This window comes from Pogoniulus pusillus, chromosome 18 (genome assembly GCF_015220805.1).
Source record: "Pogoniulus pusillus isolate bPogPus1 chromosome 18, bPogPus1.pri, whole genome shotgun sequence".
Classification (NCBI taxonomy): Eukaryota; Metazoa; Chordata; class Aves; order Piciformes; family Lybiidae; genus Pogoniulus; species Pogoniulus pusillus.
This window is the reverse complement of record NC_087281.1, coordinates 18,927,369-18,939,784: the sequence shown is the minus strand read 5'-3', so window position 1 is coordinate 18,939,784 and position 12,416 is coordinate 18,927,369.

The following is a 12,416-nucleotide window of genomic DNA, read 5'->3' as shown; positions in this document are numbered from 1 at the left end:
GAGACAGTCCAACTGAACAGGGTGTGGAGTGCCAGTGTCACTAGCTGCCTTCTCCCTCATTTACTGTCTAATTTAGGGTGTCTTGCACTCCAGCATGGAACTGCTACTCTGTCTACTCCTGGGATGACAGAGGGGCAGGACCATATAGAAAGCTAATGTCATTCAGAAACACCATCAGCTTTCTCTAAATGCATCTGTTCTGGATCCCTTGAAACAGTGGGCATGAAAGCCACCTAGGAACAAAGTCACGACAACTACTTACTGCTTTCTTTGATAACATTGACAGGTATGAAAATCAGTGCCCCCCTACCTTAATCCTTCCTCTCCCTTTCTTTCTTGAATCAGTGTCAGGGAATCAAAATGCCAGGCAGAATATTCAGCAGCTAATAGGTGGAAGGATCAGCAAAATAAAACAACCAGGATCAGTGGGAGCAAGGTAACCTTATTCTGTGAGGAAAGATGTGAGGAGATGTATTAGCAGACAAACTTATGTTTGGGTTTGGATTAGATGTACTACGCTGAACACACTGCAGTCACTTAGCTGGAAACCAATATAGAATTTAAAAACCAGGCCAGTGGCAGGAGAAAGATTTCATTTTCTCCCAGGGCAAACTGGAAATTCATCTGTACCTTCCTATATACAACTAACTTTCTTTGAGAAAGCAGGCAAATGAAAATGTTTTCACTGCAAGTATAGTAAAAAAGTGGCAGCTACCTCAGTTTCACCAGATGCCACTGTGTACCAATGGAAGATTGGTATCTCTTGTGTGAGGTAAATAAAAACACAATGGTCTCATGAATCTCCTCTTGAAATATGGATGTATTTCCACAGATGTAAGGAATAAAAAAGTTGCATAGACTGTTGTTAAATATGATCAGTCCAAACTAGGATAGTCTGGAAGCAAAAAGTAGAGCTGCTTTTCCCTTTCTCTGGGTCTGTTGGCCCAGAAAGGCTGTTTACTTCAAAAAAGGTTTACTTGCATCTGGCCTTCTATGTCAGCCAAAATAGATGACCACAGGTGTATAAGTGTTTTGTTTGGTTTTTTTCCCCACAGTCTCTGAAACATCTAAACAGTGATGCACATTGGGACCCAACAGAGATGCCCATGGATGGCTTGGGACACTTCAAGCCAATTCTCAAAAGCAGCTTATGAACTTGTGTTTATTTGGGAAATAGCATTTTAAATCTTCTGCATTACCATACTGCTTAGAAACACCTCAAAACTAATTCTGTTGAGGATACAGAGTGAGATAAAAATCATTCAGTATAACTGTAGGTGTAAAACCATTTCCAGCTTTTACTGCTACCTGGTTTACCAGAGAAGGTGCTATATGTTTGATTGTTTGCTTTGTATGTAGAGCTTATGGATCTGAAGTAAAGTACAGCATTTTGAGGTCACAGCTGCTGAACCAAATAAGCAGGATGACTTACAGAAAGATAAAGCCTCTAAAATCATTGCAAAGCAAGATAGTTTGGCAAAGATACAGAGAGGGTTTAGCGGAAAGTGGAGCTTTCAGATTACTCTGAAAAAGCACCAGCTGGAACCTAGGTTACTTTTATTTGGAGTTTTATTTCCATGCACAAAGCTAGGAACATCACAATACTGGAATAGAACGTTAAAAAGTGAAATCTGAGGAAGCAAAGCTAGGATCCATCAGAACAAAAAACAAAACACATAAACCAAAAAGCTAACAGCAGTTAGTTATCTGAGATAGTGTGATGGTTTGGGTGTTCCCCACCTCCCCACACTTTGGAAATCATCCAGACTAGACTCAGCCAGCTCTGGAAATTGACTCAAGCTTATTATTTACAGCTTAGCACAATATACAAGCAGATATTTACAGTATATACAGTTATATACAGAAATATACAAGGTAAAAGGTGATACAGAAACACAACAGCCCTCCCAGAAACCTGAGTCCTCAGGAGGGGCTCCCGACTGCCCTTGCACCAGTCCCAAGGAAGAATGGAAGTTTGGCCAGGGGGTTAGGAAGCAAAGTAGATTAATCAGAGAGACGTCAAGAGAGGCTAGAGAGAAAGATGCAGTTCAGCCAGTTCCCCCAGAAGAAGTAGCTTATCTATGTTTGGATTCTTGTTTTTATACCTCTGAGCAAGCCTACAAGTGAAGTAGACATCACCATTGTTTTTTTTTTCACAGCCTGTAATCTAGTTCTTCTCACCAAAACATTCTGGCTAGCTTCAAACTAGCACAGATAGGGACAAGATAAATGCTACCCATGGATACTTGACATAGATAAAAAAGAAATCTGGAGATATGTTTTAGAAAAGTATCTTTCTATCTGGGAAAGTATATGGTAAGATTTGTTCCTGAACTGAAACAGAGTCAGACTAACATCTCAGGCAACACCTCAGTGGAACGATATTCTGAAGAATACACACAGGAGGAATGACAGGAGCAGCGACAGCAACGAATGTCCATCAACCACAGTAGAAAGTTGCATAGTAAAAATGTATGGTAAACAAAGGCTGAGTTTTTAAAAGAGGCTCTGTGTAAGCCACGTTCCTGAAAACATGGGCTCATAAATGAGTGGTTCCACAGGAACACAGCTGAAGAAACACGTGGGGAGTAGCACCATACCAGAGACATCCACAGAAACATTACCGGACACAGCACCGAGAGAAACCTGACTGGAAATGTCACAAAGCAGCAGTATCCTGCTGTTGAACATCCCAGCCAGAGGAAAGGTACACACTGCTAGAATTTGTAGCTACTTTTAAGAGGAATAGGCAGTTCATGGTTAGCTGTTATTATGGGGATGGCCAAGGAAATATTGCTGCTGCTGGGGATGTAGATACGCTGCTGAGTTCATATGGCAGAGGCTACTCAGGTAAAGGATCAGACAGTTTCTCCTGGTGCTGTCTGGTTTATCTTCTCATCCTGGAGGGGAAACACTTTAATTCTCAGCAGAAGTTTTGTCTACAGCAGAAAGTCTTGCTTAGGTGTCAATCTCACATTAATAAAACAATGTTCTGGAGGACACAAAGATAGTTAGCCTGAAGTGTTATCACCAAGAAGCTTCTTTGATTCACATTATGCACATCATCCTGTAAATGATTAAGTATTAAAGAAACACAAACTACTTAATAATCAGTTTTCCCACTACTCTAAACCTAGGCAATAAACACCTGTGGGAGTTTCTGTTACTGCAGATTATACTGTATCTGTTTCAAAACAGTTATGTCTGATTCTAATTTACACATAAGCCCTTTTCCACAGTGTAAAGGGGCCCTCAAGGGTGTAATTTCCATTCACATACACTAAAAGGGGCTTTTGTATTGCCATAATACCAAACAGGGCCATGACAGCCTGTGTGAGAAACCGGGCATGGTTCCTCCAAATATAAACTAAATTCAGGCAGATCTGAATCCAGCACTGGGAAGGTGAAGGGCACTTGGACAGCTAAGGATGAAAAGTACTGTAGAGAGCACTGCCCAAGAGGCTGTGTCTTTCAGCACACACCTATCCTTTCTTTCTTGTTTTCCACTCCTGCTCATACATCTGTTGCAGCACAGAGCCTCTAAATAACAAAGAGAGGGAGGAAAAAATACTTCATCACAATCTCATGTGATTCCCTCAGTAGGTAAAAATAAAGATGTTAAACTGGTGACCGTGCATGAATCTTACAGAACTGGCAGCACCAACTCCAGTTGGTGCTCTTATATAGCGGAGCTAAAACCAGCCAAAATTGTGTTTGCCTGAGATTTCACAAGAGTCTCTCTTCCCCTGATGACAAAGAAATGACCTGGCAACATCTATGCTGGTACCAGACCAGGATATGGAATAGAAGAAATAACATCAGGAACAACTAGAAATCATAGGGAGAAGATTTCCTTGGGGAGAGCAAGAGACTGAAGGAGACAGTATGCAACCAATGTCCAAAGGTGAAAGCAGGCACATCTCCTTCCCTCCCATATGCAAAAGTTGAAATATTTTCTTTCATTCTGATATTCAAGAGACTTCTCTGTTTTCCACATTAATGAATAACCTCAGATAGCATTAATGATCACTCTCACTATCTCTGCTTTCTTCCCCAGACATATCTTTCCCTTTGGTTTCACTCTAGGATCAAAATCTCTGCATTTCTCAGGAGACAGAATTGTCACACCCTAGATAATGCTAGTAAGAATGAAAAATGTGGTGAACAAGAGATCTGTGTAACATCCATATAAAATTAGTTTTCAAAGTGCACTTCAGTAGTATAAGGGCTGAGGCAATAAAACCCACTCACAGTCAAGAATCACATCTCTGTACCATCTGTGTCTTCCGAAGACTTTCACAAGACTGGCTAGGAGAAGACCTGACCCAAGCAGACTTTCAATCAAGTGAAATCTAAGAGTTCAATAGATTCATCACACAAAGGCACTTTCATGATTGCTATTGCTTTTCTAGCCCACAGTCATGAGTAATCCTTCCTTTCCTTCCTTCTTTCTTCCACAGGATATTACAAGGCAGAGCAGATTGCCAACAGAGCAAAGGAAGGGATGGCACCAAAAGCAGCTGTCAAGTTTGAATTCCTTAGATAGGAACAATCTGATCAGCAGCAAAGCCCGAGGAAATATTTGCCTTTGAGTCATTTTCTCAAGCATCATGGGGAACAGAAAACAGCAGGGGAGAGCAGTGAGAGCAAGCTATAGATTATTTTGCTGCCTGTTTAATTTTCCTCTACATAGCCACCTATTTAATTGTGGGGAATAGTTTTTCCATATCCATCACATACAGAGATGCCCAACACAAATCAGATATTTACCAGATGCTCAAAGGGTACTGCTCACACTGAGAGAACTACTTACTCATGACAAACTCATGAATATCTTTTATAGTTTGAATGCACAGCCAACTGAAAAGAAGAATTCTCCTTATCTCAGAAGAAAGAAGGGGCAGGTAAAGACTTTATCAACCTCTTCATTATGGAGATGTTGCCCAAATGGTGGGGCTGTGTCTCCACAGACTGAAGGAGTTGGGGCTGTTCAGTCTGGAAAAGAGGAGGCTCCAAAATGACCTTCTTTTGGCCTTCCAATATCTGAAAAGTGCCTACAAAAAAGCTGGGAAGGGACATTTTAAGATATCAGGTAATGACAGGACTAGGGGGAATGAAGCAAAGCTGGAGGTGGGTAGGTTCTGGCTGGAGGTGAGGAGGAAGTTCTTCAACATTAGAGTGGTGAGACCCTGGAATGGGTTGTCCAGGGAGATGGTTGAGGCCCCATCCCTGGCGGTGTTTAAGTCTGGGCTGGATGAGGCTCTGGCCAGCCTGATCTAGGGTAGGGTGTCCCTGCCCATGGCATGGGGGTTGGAACTAGATGACCCTGACTGATTCTATGATTCTATGACTTGTGGGGCAGCTGAGTCCAGTGACTCCTTCCACTCCAAATGAAAGTGGCTTCATTCTGGTGCTCATCTTCCAGCACATGCAGGAGTGAAGATCCCTCTGTCACACCAGAAATACAGATGGGTTCCAACTCTTTAACCTGCCAAGCCATCAGTTCTATACAGGCAAATAAACCCAGTTGTCCCTCTCCTCCATCTGGTTGGAGGCAGGTCCCCTTTACTTCTGACTAGAATCACCTGCATTGGGAAGATGCTTTGTGAGTCCTTTCAGAAGGACTCACAAAGAAGAGCTCATCTGCTCTTCTTGGGTGATTTTCCACTGGAAACTGAGGCAGCACTCTTTAGGGCAGAATTCTCCTGTAATTCATAACTTGTGAAGCTAGAAGTGAAGTGAATTTTCCATCCCACTTCCTCATGTCCTCCCTGTGGTTCTAATTTATTTGGGCAAGCTTCACATATATGATTTCTTAATTCCTTTCAATTTTTACTTTTGATACCTGTTTTGTATTTCTAGAGTCTCAAGGACTTAGTGTGGCCTCACCATTACCTAAGGTCTTGGTGGCCTTGTACAGAGTTATATACAGACAAAGGATACATTTTCAATGATCTTTCTAACAGCAACAGAAGTTGTTTCGATGCTTGTATGACACTAAGCGTGTGGAGTGGCAACCTTCCAGTTTTTGCAGGAGCTGGCAACTAGCATAGTTCCTTAATAGAATAGCAACATATTTCTTTTTCAGATTTGCAGTTTCTAAATGTCACTTTTTTATTGTTGGTTTATAGAGATCTTTTCTTGCCAGGCCCAACTGGAGTGATACATATATATATGTATGTGTATATATATATCATAGAATCATAGAATCAGCCAGATTGGAAGAGACCTCCAAGATCAGCCAGTCCAACCTAGCACCCAGCCCTAGCCAGTCAACTAGACCATGGCACTAAGTGCCTCAGCCAGGCTTTTCTTGGAACACTCCAGGGATGGTGACTCCACCACCTTCCTGGGCAGCCATTCCAATGCCAATCACTCTCTCTGTGAAGAACTTCCTCCTAACATCCAGCCTAGACTTCTCCCAGCACAACTTGAGACTGTGTCCTCTTGTTCTGTTGCTGGTTGCCTGGGAGAAGAGACCAACCCCACCTGGCTACAACCTCCCTTCAGGTAGTTGTAGACGGCAATGAGGTCCCCCTGAGCCTCCTCTTCTCCAGGCTAAACAACCCCAGCTCCCTCAGCCTCTCCTCCTGCACTTGGCCTTGTTAAATCTCATCCCACAGGCCTCTGCCCTCCCATCCAGGCTGTCTAGGTCCACAAAACTGATAATATATACTCAAAAATGATGATTTCCCCCTTGATTGGATCAAAAATTATGGTAAAGCATTGTAAATTTTGTGTCTTTTAAGCCATTTTATGAAGTAAATCAAATGTTTGGATCTCTCTGGAAAAAGAAATCTTTTTAATTTATGCAGTACATAAATGAACAGATGAATGGCAGCTAATTCAGACAGTTTTGACCATGTATTTAATTTCTGTAAAGGACTGTTCAACTCACTAATTGGACAAATGTGAATGATGTGCCTGCACTGCTAACTGAAAGGTATGCTTCAGATTTATCTTCTAAGATTCTACTTGAACACTAGCACCCCAAAACCTACATAAAATGAAAATCAATAATAACAGTGCCACAAATGAGATTTTAATTGGACAGTCAGGAAAAACAGTCACTCAGCTATTTCCCTCACCAGTATCCAGTGGTCACCCAGAAAAAAAACCCACAACCAATACCTGAAGGACAAAGGTCAAAATTCATGGGAAAGCAATGTTGTGTTCTCCACTTATTTCAGACAGATGTGGGCTTTCACATTGAGACAAACATAAGGGAGTTTTGGAGTCTTGCCAGGCTCTAGGGCTGCAGGTGAGAAACCTCCAGGGCTGCATGAGTCACTGGTCAGTACCATGCAATTTGTACTGAGCTCTGTTATAAATAACTCCCACTTCTCCAGTCGGCTGGTGCAGTTGAAATAGCTGTCAATGATGCTCAGATTTGTAGGTTTCATAATTTTTCAGGTCCCAGTTGAGCTGACAGCTTCACTTTTGCCCCACCAGGCACCAACATAATCTGCTTTTCTAGATGGAGGAATGTTATGATTGTATCCTGTGTGGCTTGCCCCTGCCTGCTCACAGGGCTTCAGGTCCTCCAGGTAAATGGGAAGCTGAGTCTGTTGCATTTACCTTACTGCTGCCTCCTGCTTTGCTTTACATGGAAAACAGAGAAGAAAATATTTCTCGATGCAAATGTAAAGATTAAGCTTTGGGAATTGCAGTGGCATCTGAACCTACATCCTTGACAGAAACATTCCCAGAGAGGTTTTGAGAATGCCTAAGCCTTTGATTTCTGAGACAGCATTAAATATTTCTGAAGCTCTGGCATGTTTTAGAGGGATCCATTTCCCAGAATATTGTCAGTATGTGGGGGAATATGTTTTGAGACATAAGTTTTCTCCATATAGCTATGCTACTTACTTTTAAGGAGAGCATCACAGACAAGCAACCTTTTACAGAAAGCCCCTGAACACAGTAAATAAGTGTATATTAAATCAGTGTAAAGAAAGGTAGATGCCAGAGAGGTATCAGGTAAAGCTAATTTCATATTTCAGGAATATTCATTTGTGTCTAGCCCATGTAACACAATGCTGAACAGCATTGCTACTTGTGCTAGTTTGAGCCTGGCTAGAATGTTTTGGTGAGAAGGATTAGATCACAGGCTGTGAAAGAGAAAAAACAATGGTGATGTCTAGTTCATTCTGAGAAGTATAAGAACAAGAATCAAAACACAGATAAGGGAGCCACTTCTTCTTCTTGGGCCACTGCCTGAGCTGCATTTCTCTCTAGCCTCTCTGCCAACTCTGATTAATCCACTTTGCTTCTTAACCCCCTGGCTGAACCTCCATTCTTCCTTGGGACTGGGGTAAGGTTGAGAGGGGTGAAAGGGTGGTTGGGAGCCCTTCCTGGGGTTTCTGGGAAGGGTGTTTTGTTTGTATTACCTTTTACCTTATGTATTTCTGTCTATAACTGTATATACTGTAAATATCTGCTTGTATGTTGTGCTAAGCTGTAAATAATAAGCTTCATTCAAATTTCCAGAGCTTGCTGAATCTGGTCTGGGTAATTTCCAAAGTGTGGGGGGGCAGGGAACACCCAAACCATCACATTTTTAAAAACTTATATATATATATATATATATATAATTGATGAAATTCCAGAGGCTTTGCCTTATTTTCTGATTAATTCTTGCAGTGATTGATTTTCATCTTGAAACACAAAGTTCTGAAAATGTAACCATAGAATTTTTCTTAACTCAGTTGGCTTTGGCCTAGGGTTTGTGAAAGGCCTGGAACACAAACCCTATGAGGAGAGGCTGAGGGAGCTGGGGGTGTGCAGCCTGGAGAAGAGGAGGCTCAGGGGGGACCTCATTGCTGTCTACAACTACCTGCAGGGAGGCTGTAGCCAGGTGGGGGTTGGTCTCTTCTGCCAGGCAACCAGCAACAGAACAAGGGCACACAGTCTCAAGTTGTGCTGGGGGAGGTCTAGGCTGGATTTTAGGAGGAAGTTCTTGACAGAGAGAGTGATTGGCATTGGAATGGGCTGCCCAGGGAGGTGGTGGAGTCACCATCCCTGGAGGTGTTCCAAGAAAAGCCTGGCTGAGGCACTTAGTGCCATGGTCTAGTTGACTGGCTAGGGCTGGGTGCTAGGTTGGCCTGGCTGATCTTGGAGGTCTCTTCCAATCTGGTTGATTCTATGATTCCATGATAAGAGGAGCTCTTCAAAAGACTTCATTAGACAGGGAGGTGTCCTTGTAGGGCAGCTATCCTGCCAGGCCGGTTTAACCTCGGCTCTCCTCCTCCTGTTGTGCTGGGGTCTGGGAGTGAGTCAGATGAGGAAAACAACAAGGGTTTGGCCCCGGCAAAGCCTTGAGGGCCAGGGGGCTTAGCACCTCGTGTCAGGTGTCTTGTGCTGTTATTGTTTTCCAAGTTCTGATTGTTTAAACTGTCTAATTCTGTGCAGTTGCTTCCTGTTGACCGAAAATCCAAAGAATCTCAGGGAACTTCCCCAATTTTTTTTATATTAATAATAAATATTAATACAGATAGTAATATTAATAATTATTAATTTCTGATACAGGAGGGCAACAGAGCAGAAAGCTGAGAGAAGATACTGATGAGAGGATGCTTTTAGTTGCAGAAACAAGAGTCATAAAATTTTGCAGCAGTGCATTCTCCTCTGGTTTGAGGTGTCCTGTTCCCATGAGGTTTTGGTGTTCATTAGGTGGGCATCTGGAACAGATCTTCATCCAAAGCAAAAATCAGATTCTGTATATTGACAGCACATTGCAAGGCAAACCAATACACAGTAAATGGGGACAGCTGGGGAAACTTGCTTCAGTACTGCTCTGAACTAAAGCATAAATGTAGACATGCTTTAAAAGCTGTACTGAGATCTGGTCATGTCATGGAACTTCTGTGGGAGCTTATTCTGGAGGTTTTACTAGAAGACAAATCACAAATGCAGCATTTATCATCTGGTTTGTATGATACTCTACACTGCTATCAATTCTTCCTCACCTGATACAGCAACATAAAAGTTAAGTAATGCCCCAATGCTTTTGGAAGGTGTATGTTGAGCAGTGCTAAAGTCTGGGTTTTCCTACATCTCAGAAAGGTTTGCACAATTACTGGTAAGTCAGTCTCTGAAGATGGAAGAATCACTTGTGAAAAGGAATTATTCACATTCCTGCACATCAGATTTTGCCTTGTCAATAATGCACAGGTATATTTTATCACAGAGATCTCACCATATATTTTTCTGTTTGTCTGGGAAATAAATGCACACATTATTTGTGTTTTAGATAAATTACTGAAAAACTCCCAGATTAAATTTCCTTCTGTCCCATACAACTGACTGATACTCATGATCTAAATGTGACAGCTTCTAGATACCAACCTCTTTGCCATCTGGTCTTTCAGAAGAGCAAAACCCCTGCATTTTCTTGGAAAGCAGCTCTGCCATATGGCAGCACAGTACCTATTCAAATTCACAAGGCTCAAGTATGTTCTTTAGTTTTCATGAGTGTTCTTGAAACTGCTTGGCAGAAGTCTGTCACTGGCATAACATCTGCATTGCCCATCTAAATGTGAGCCACAGGGTTTTTTTTTGTCAGTATTCTGACATTCTCCACCATTCTCTACTTTCTTCATATTCATACACCAGACATACATAAGATTACATGTTCCCATGAATATATTTGACCTTTAGGTTGCTGAGCACTATACATGTTCAGTGACTAATGCAGCAGGATTGCTTTGCAAACATCATTTCAATTTGGCCTGCAATCAAAACACCTAAATCAGTTCTAACACCTTAGCTTGAGAAAAAAAACACATGTAATTGTGTTACTTTCTCAGTTTCTGCAAACAGACTTCAATTAAGGTCCAAATTAATGCTCAAATTTCAAGCGGCTAAGTCCCCATCTGAGACCTATATCATCCTGAAGATTAATTTTAGACAGAATGTCAGCTACTATTCAACACTAAGGGTCAAATTACTTGTAACTTTTCCAGACTGCTAAATTAATATAATGTTAGCCTTGATGCCACACAAAACAAATGTATTTTTACAGGGCATTGTAAATTGTAGTGCCTCTGAAACTGAAGTTCACTTCTCTTTCTGCAGAGGCATAATCAAAGCGAAAACTACACAAGTGTGAAGAGACAAAGTTCAGCAAATGTCACTGATCACTGGTGGGTTTAAAGAAGACATTTTCAAATATCTTGTAAGTCACAGTGTTTACCTTTGATGTCTTTTGCTGGGCTTCTAACCTGCTTGCACAGAACCTGGGATGAGGTGGATCGCAGAAGTGTGGAACAAACTCTGCTCTTGTTTTATTGCAAGAGTCAAGCAGGGCACCTGTATGCTGTCAGTTAGCTTGCCTGCAAGGAAATGCTAGAAAATATACTAGTATGAGAGTAATTAAATGTATTAATCTGTTTTAGACAAAAGCAGAAACTTTCCCAACGCCAATCTACTTCAGATAGCAGGGCAGCTTGCAATAGCTTCATCTTCTTTGAATTCTCAGGGGATGACTAAAATCAGAACCAGTGAATGATGGAGAAATACAAAACTATTTTTCTCAGTGAATGAACATTAGCACCCAAGTTCAAAGACCTCAGGATCACAGCTGATGGATGCTAGACATGTTTATATGCCTATGTGTACAGGACTTATATAGGACTTCTATATGGTAAAGGACTTAAGAGTTATATCACTGGTAAAGAAACACCTAGAGGCTGTAGTCATACAAGCAGCCTGTAATGAATGAGCAGTTCTGACCTGTACCATGTGAATGAAGCTTTTTAAAACTCTTATATTTAAAATACCAGAAACAGAAGGGAATTATTTTTGTCCAAAGTTACATTTCAGTGACATGCTTGGCTGCTTTGGCCAGGAAGTGATGGGGAAAAGCAGGCCTAAATCTGACTCTGCTTTCTCCCTTAGACAGCAGATGCCACGTCAGGGGTAGATGGAAGGAGCACAATAAGGCATGTGCATGTCAGCTGGAGGAAATGTCTCTTTGAGGAGTTTGGATCTACTAAAGACAGTTGCCATGAGCCCAGGTGTGCAAGACCTCCAGCCTCTCCAACAGCAGCAGTTTTCAGCCTGGCTTGAATTTCCAAGATAAAATAATTTCTCAGTGTGCTTATGCCTGGAATGTTGCCCATTCCTCTGTATTTAAATAAGTGTTTTAGATAAAAAAATCTGCCAAACTTTTTGACTTTGTGCCCTGTCAGCTGCAGCAGTCTGTAGAAAGGGTTTATTTTCTGATAAAAAGTTCAATATATTTTTTTGCAGTCATCACTTTTTCCTTACCTACAGACTAAGTTAATAACCCTAAACAACACTACATATAATTTCAGAGCTAAACTATTATTAAAAAGCAGAAGACCTTGAGTAAAGATAGTTTTAGCAGAAGGCTGGACCTTTATTTTATTTTGCAATGACATTAGTCATTATCA